Raw genomic sequence first — 6,451 nt, 5'->3', positions numbered from 1 at the left:
ATCATCAATGATAAGGAAACAACGATGAATAAATGATTTAGAGGCTTTTCCAAGTGGTTAGAAATGAATTGATGTATCGGTCTTTTTTCAAATTCACAATATTTACATGTGTGTGTGTATAAACTTGTTTCTATACAGATCATATCAACAATCAGCCAGTTGTAAAATATCAGATATCAGCAAAAAAAAAAAAAAAAATGTAATAAAAGACACAGAGCAGCACTAAAGTCACAGTATTACACTCTTTTCCTTTAGATTTCTTATCCTATGACTTCTTTTTGGTGCCATTAATCTCCAACTGTTGACCTCTTGACCTGAGGCGGGACAAAATGTCAATATTGGATAATTAGCTGCAGCATTAGGGCTGTTTAGACTGGACTTCTTGAGAGCCATTCATTCACAGAGATATCCGGAAATTAAACGTTTTTCTTTTCCAGTTGGTCACAACGCTCATCCAGCCTGATGCCAGCTGGAGAATTGAGGTCAGTGCTGTTATGTCCAGGACTGAAAGGACGTGCAGATATACTGGACCTCCTCTCCATCCCAGTGCGTCTGTGACCAACAGCGAGAACCAGTTAGAGAGGCCAGTATTCCCTGAATGTTATTTGACATCTCACCTGTCAGGTGGGTCGTTATCTTGGCTCTTATTGGTGATATTAATTGTCCTTAAAAAAAAATTAAAATAAAAAAAACTGCCTTGTTATCCCAACGGTGGCCAGAAAATGGATTAAATATGCATTTTACACCATTAATGCTGCTTTTTCTGTCCCACACTCAGATCCAGTCCGGGTGATTCATGTCTGGCATGAAGACCTCTCCTTTTTTCTCACTACTGCGGCACGTATTTCTCTATTTGTTCAATCAAAGGATGGCCATTTATCATCGAGAAGGACAGCTTCGTATTTTCTACCTTTGCCCGCTCGGTTCCAGGACCAAATTCAGCATTTTTATGGAAAACTGCAGTCATTTTGATTGATGAAATCCAAAGATGTCCAAAACAATCCGGGGGATCCCCAACTGTGGCGCACCGGCGGGGTGCTCCACTGTTGTCATTGTTCCACAGAAAGAAAGGAACGCGTCCGGAGAACACCAGGGAAAGAAGAGAAACAAAAATAAAGATTTTCAGTTCAAAGGAGCCAGAAAAGCAGCGTTTCTTTACAGGCAGTGGGAAAGTGCAGGAAAACCTTCCTCCAAACAATACTTGGCTTGGCTTTTTCCTCGAGGTGCATTCAGCTGTAATAGAAGCAGGCCACAATAACGAATCGTTTATTTTACTGTGAGAGTTGATGCTATGTGGCGATTGAGTGCAACCGTACAGTCCATTGGTGCCGCACATCTCCCTGCATTCATCCGATTTGCGCAAAAAATAAAGTAAAATAAAATAACTATTTCTTAAAAGTGATTTCAAGCCGGCGCTGCTTTTATTTACTCTTGTCTTGTTTGCGGTGTGATTTATAACGCCACTGGAAATGTCACCTGTCTGTTCTAATTGGCACCTCCTTTTATTAATACCGGGAGCGCGGCTCCCCTTTGCACCCGCGGAAATAAGCCAATATATTGCGTACTTAATACAGCGTCACCCAAAGGGAGATTCAATAAATCTCCCTTTAACAACGGTTTCCCCTCAAATCTCCTTCGGGCGAGTTGGAGGCCGTGTCAAGATTGCGATTGAGCGCCAGTGCTTAGGACCAGCTGCTCCCAGGACAGACAAGCCCTTGTCAATTAGGCGGTGACAAGCAGGTCCTCCGACTGCCTGCAGGCGCTCCACCAGCCAGCAGTGTACAGTCCCCGCAATTAGTATCCATTTCTGTCGAGACCTCCTCGGAGCGCGCAGCCACAGCCCGGTAAATGGCCAAACATTGTCCAAATAACGCCGTGAGCCACACGGATGACAGCGCGTAATGGGCCGGTGTTAACTGCCCTGCGCGCTGTGGGGGGATAACAAAAAAAAAAGACATTTGGATTCAGGAAGAACGGGACTCGGTGCTCGTCTGCAACGAATTAAAACAATCATTCTGTCTCGATATCACGAGATAATAATGAGCTTAATAGAACATGTTGAACTGCAGAGATGTTATCTTGTTATAGCGAGATAAGTAACGCGTTCTTAATTGAGAAGGACATAACCAGGTGATTAACTCGTTATCTCGACATAACGAGCACCTAACTCATTTTTGTATTGTCAGAACGAGTTATCACGGGATCGAAAGCTTTTTCTGATGAGATAACATTCTGTTAAAACGACAGAAGGACGTGTTTTTTTTATATAAGCGCTGACCTCATTATCATGATCATTCAAAGATTAATTCCAAGTCTGTCCCAGTCTTTCCTGCAGGTCCTCCTGCAGGCAAAAACATCTCATCCCTCCAGCTCTCTAAACATGTTTGAGGGTTTCTTTCCAATAAGTCTTCAGGTCTGTAGTTCACCTCAGTTCACCGGGACTTCCTGTAACTCTTGATACTCTACAAAGCATTAGGGTTTATCATTAATCAACTATGAGTTACGGACGACGGTCATTTCAATTGCAGGTGAGGCTGCAGAGAAACGATGGAAAGACTGGGTGGCTTATTGTTCGAACCAAAGTTTTTGGTCCCTGAGAGTAAATAAATGTCAGGCCAGCACTGTCACAACACTGACAACCCACAGAAGGATTGCTCACCAAGCCCCCTTTGTAAGTGGTGTCACTGCTAGCAGCTGGTGGTGGCATTCCCGGGCCTTGGACGCTGCCCTTTGGCCCCTGGGGGGTTGGACTCCGGACAGGGCGGTCCAGCCGTCTCTACAGCGCCGTGATAGCTCAGGTCAGCGGGGCCAAGTTTCCAGCAGGAAAAACCGGGGCATAGTCGGCGAACAAAACCCCAAAAGCTCCCCAGGCCAGTGGGATCATTAGTTTGAGCGTTTGTTTAACTAATTAGCAAGCTGGGCAGCCAGAGGGAGGCTTGTAAAGGCTACATGGACGTCATATATGGCAAGGTATGGACATCCGTCAGTCTACGTCAACACAGGATGAATGCAGTTTTCAAAGAGTGGATGAGGCGCTGGAATCCCTGGTGTGGATGTAAAAGCTGCAGCTCAGGGGAGAGGACAGACTGAAGGGACTGCAAATATCAAAGCCGAATTATGACCTCTTGTAAGGCTATATGTATAGTGTGTATATATTCCTCCAGCTCATGTTGAAATATCGTGAATTTTAAAAGGAGATAATGGAGTTTTTGGACATTAATGTGGTATTTTCAGGGAAGACTGAAGAACTCAGCAGAGTTCAAAGTATAGCATGGGGACATGGCAGCACACTGAAGTTCAAGAACAGTGCAAACAGCACATGCCAACAAAAGGAACCACAGAGCATTCAGCTGTGGTTGAGCAGAAGAAGTCGGGGGGGGGGGGTGCTGCGGGTCCCACGTTAAATATGGGAAAGTTTAGGGAGCGGGGTCAAAAGGTCAAGAAAAGTCAACAAGAGAGCAGTCTTGATGACAGAAGGAATTTAATATCAAAAATACATAAATCTTCAAGTGAGGGCAGGCGCACAATGGACACAATGAAGGCGAGTGTTCAAGTCAACACCGATTTGTTGTGGGGATTAAATGGATCGGGCCAAGTTGTTAACATTTAACACAAAACCTTGGCAATAGAATAGAAGTTTGGCCTAATGGAAGGGGTACCAAGATGGCGCCTGACAGAGCCATGACACGAAGAGAGACATCTCAGAACGGCGGATAACTGGCATCGCCAGGCACGTGAAGCAGCCGTGCAGGTTGTGAAGTTTACAAAGTTAAAATGAATTCAGAGCGATTCTTCACCCAAAGAGCGTATTTTCCTTCTCAAGTACCCACAAATAAGTGTCATGAGCTCACGAAGGAATTGTCCCCCTTCTTTTAATCGTAAATAATAATAAAAAGTAAAAAACAGAAAGAGCCAGCGACGTACATTTAGCTTATGAAGACTGATGCAAAGAGCAAAACTGCCTAAAATGTCTTTGCACACACTGTCAAGTGCATCGTCTGGTATAATCCAGGTCTTCCTCATCCAGCCGCACATTCAGGAACCCACAAGCGTTTTGATTTGAGCTAAAAACAAACAAAAAGTACCACTTTGGTGCTAATAAGGACGAGCACGAGTGAGTTGGTTCATCTGAAGCAGCAGCTGGGCGTGACAATCGTTTGTATTTTAGCTGGTATCAACTGCAGCCATGGATTGTACCAGCAGATTACATTTTTGTACGGGTGGGATGTTGTTAGCTGTCCGGTGCTGTTAGCTTCGGAGCTATGTATACGCGGCTGGCTCTTTCTGCATTCTGGATTCACAAAGACTCGATACAGGAAGAGAAATTTTCTTTGTGAGCTCGAGAAACCTATCAGTGAGTACTTGAGAGGCGAAATAAAAATTCCGAGTATTGCTTTGAGTTTGATTTGTCTGCAAAAGTAAAGTCACAGATCCTCTGATGCTCTGCTTCCATCGGTTCTGTGTCTCAGGACTGCATCGTCTGAGAAGCACTGACAGGTAAATCCAGGCTTGTCGAGTCGTAACGCTGCAGTGCAGCGTGGATGTCCAGCCTATTGTATGCATGTCCTTGTGCTGTAAGGAATAGTCTGACATTTGTCTCTGCGTCCCCTCAGACCAGTGCCACAGTAGACGCAGTGCTGAGAACTCTGTCTGACCTTCGCCCTCGCCCCTGCAAAGCCCTGCAAGTTCCCCAGCAGTGGCAAACAACTCTGAATTCCATAATTCTTCACGAAAAGGCATTATTAGGGAAAATCCTTCCTTTTTGACAATTTAATAGTGCAAACTAATCATCTGGTTGACACCGGCCATTCATCTCCTCACAGGCAGACAAAGACAAGGCCTTTTCCATAGTTTCGTCTGGATCCTGCAGTCAGACCCGGCTCTATTTTGAGATCAAGTGCACAATAAAAGCATTGTGACTGCTTAATGGCTATGTTTGTGAAGCCACCCAAAACCCAGTGTATTAAATGCATTTTTTTTTTTTTTTTTTTTTTTTTTGCAGGGGATGAAAAATAGCTGGACTCGGTGGCTGCAGAACCAAGTTGCAGTTTCCAAAATGCTGCAAAATTTGGATGAGCAAACAAAACAAGAAACAAAAGAAAAAGATCACGGATAAAAATGGGCGCCACAAAATTGCTAAACCCCCCCAAGTTATGAATTCGCTTCTGAATCAATTTAGCGGTGCAGGCATTTTCCAAACATCCTCTTGCGGGAGTAACAAGACAGGGAAATTGATCCGGTGAGACCTCACCTCTCGGTGTGCCTCAATAAAAGAGACATCAGCCTCTCTCGACGACTGTATAATTTTTAATATATATGCAATAAATGTTCAATTTGTTTCCAGAAAGGACAGGAAATAATAACGTCAAATTTTAAAGCCATCCATTACAGCCAAACAATGCTCATGCATACGTGCTGTAAAACAGAGTGCTTTGATTAATTCACATTTTGATTGTGTTTGATAAAGCAATAAAACGCCTGACTTTGGACCATTTCACTGCAGAAATAGATATGAGGGTGGCTGTGTTTGGATTTCTAAACATCAATAATTCATTTATTAAACCAATAGATTCCTTTTTTCGGGTCATTCTGGTTCTCCAGGCGGGGTCTTCAGAACTCCACAGGATCTTTGAGAGTTAAACTCCATGCAGTTTGTTCACATTAGGAATCTTTTTGTGTTTAGAATTAATTTGCAAATCTACAGAAACGTTAGTTGTTGTTGTTGTTGTTGTTTTTTAATTTTTATCAGATGTTAACCACTACGAGTTTTCACCAGTTCCATTAAGTGATGAAAGTTCCAGTTAATTGCAGGGTTGAAATTGAACCATTTAGGATGTTCAGTTCATATTGAATGGTGTGAAATGAAGCTGCTGACTGACAGTCAGAGGAAGTAATAATACAGTATATTCTAGAAGCAGAATTGTAGTTTTTCTTTCTTATCTTTCCTTTATTTTTATCTATCCTTATTTTTCTCCCTTGTAAAGTAAAGCATCTTTGAGGAAAAATGCTTTAAATAAAATAACAAGAATTGACTATAATTGTCTTTGGAGTTTCCAGGTATCCTTGTGATATCACTTGTGTGTGTGTGGGGGGGGGGGGGCAATAAAAAGCAGTTATAAATTTAAATATTTAAGCAGAGAAACGTACTCAAGGCTATGAATTACCTCTAAATGCCACTCTTGAAGTGCCAGCAGGAATCTGAAAGTCATGATTTGGAGGAAACGTTCGTCAAAGGTCCCTCTCACTTCACTTTATTAAATGTCCTGACAACTGCTTGCAGTCTGGTTGCAGCCCGGAGACGCGGTCCGATGAAAACAGGTAGAGGGAGGCCAGGGGTCTTGGATCGCTGTAGACTTTGACACAAAGTGCATTAAGTTGGCTGATCTCTCTCAAACCATTTGATTAATTCACTCCCATTCAAGCCCAAGCGAGCAAGGAGTGGAGGGACGTG

The sequence above is a fragment of the Aulostomus chinensis genome, chromosome 13, assembly GCF_037954235.1.
Source record: "Aulostomus chinensis isolate RoL2024-O1b breed Wild chromosome 13, RoL_Achi_v1.0, whole genome shotgun sequence".
Classification (NCBI taxonomy): Eukaryota; Metazoa; Chordata; class Actinopteri; order Syngnathiformes; family Aulostomidae; genus Aulostomus; species Aulostomus chinensis.
Note: the sequence above shows the minus strand (reverse complement) of the source record.